Raw genomic sequence first — 787 nt, 5'->3', positions numbered from 1 at the left:
TAAAGATTCAGATAAAGAGAGTGAGCAGAAAGAACCAGTAATCATGGGTGATCGTATAGTTCCGGCAGATCCAGCTCTTATGGACTTTTCTCAGCCTAAAATTGATGACATTCAGTCAAGCATCCTTCATCCGGCTATTCAGGCCAACACTTTTGAAATCAAGCCGGGCACTATTCAGATGGTGCAGAATTCTGTTTCTTTCGGAGGTGCTGCGACTGAAGACCCCAACATGCATATCAGGAATTTTGTCGAGATCTGTAGTACTTTCAAATATAATGGTGTGACTGATGAGGCTATCAAGCTTAGGCTTTTCCCATTCTCTCTAAGGGATAAAGCTAAGGACTGGTTACATTCTAAACCAGCTGGGTACATAACTACTTGGCAAGATCTTGCGCAAAAGTTTCTGGTGAAGTTCTATCCAATGGCGAAGACTGCAGCTATGAGGAGTGCTCTTACTCAGTTTGCGCAGCAACCAATAGAATCTATGTGCGAAGCTTGAGAGCGCTACAAGGAGATGTTGAGAAAGTGTCCACATCATGGTATACCTGACTGGATGGTGATCACCGATTTCTATAATGGTTTGGGGGCCTAATCTCGGCCCATGCTCGATGCTGCAGCTGAAGGCGCCTTGTGGGCCAAAATCTATACTGAGGCTTATAATCATATTGAAACTATGGCTGCAAATGAGTATCAAAACCCAACTCAAAGGATGATATTTGGGAAGGTAGCAGGTATTCTGGAAGTTGATGCAGCTACAGCTATTGCAGCACAGCTCCAAGCGCTGTCT

At 44.3% G+C, this 787-nt stretch overlaps 1 non-coding gene across 1 annotated transcript; it reads right to left on the bottom strand.

Moving 5' to 3' along the window:
- Window positions 1–436: 436 nt before the first annotated feature.
- LOC141662990 (small nucleolar RNA R71) lies at window positions 437–543 on the bottom strand. The gene has a single exon (XR_012551085.1). It is a non-coding gene; the product is annotated as a small nucleolar RNA R71 (small nucleolar RNA).
- Between the last annotated feature and the right edge of the window lie 244 nt (window positions 544–787).

This window comes from Apium graveolens, chromosome 5 (genome assembly GCF_009905375.1).
Source record: "Apium graveolens cultivar Ventura chromosome 5, ASM990537v1, whole genome shotgun sequence".
NCBI lineage: Eukaryota > Viridiplantae > Streptophyta > Magnoliopsida > Apiales > Apiaceae > Apium > Apium graveolens.
The sequence above is the reverse complement of the archived record's forward strand: the minus strand, read 5'-3'. Positions and strand labels throughout refer to the sequence as shown.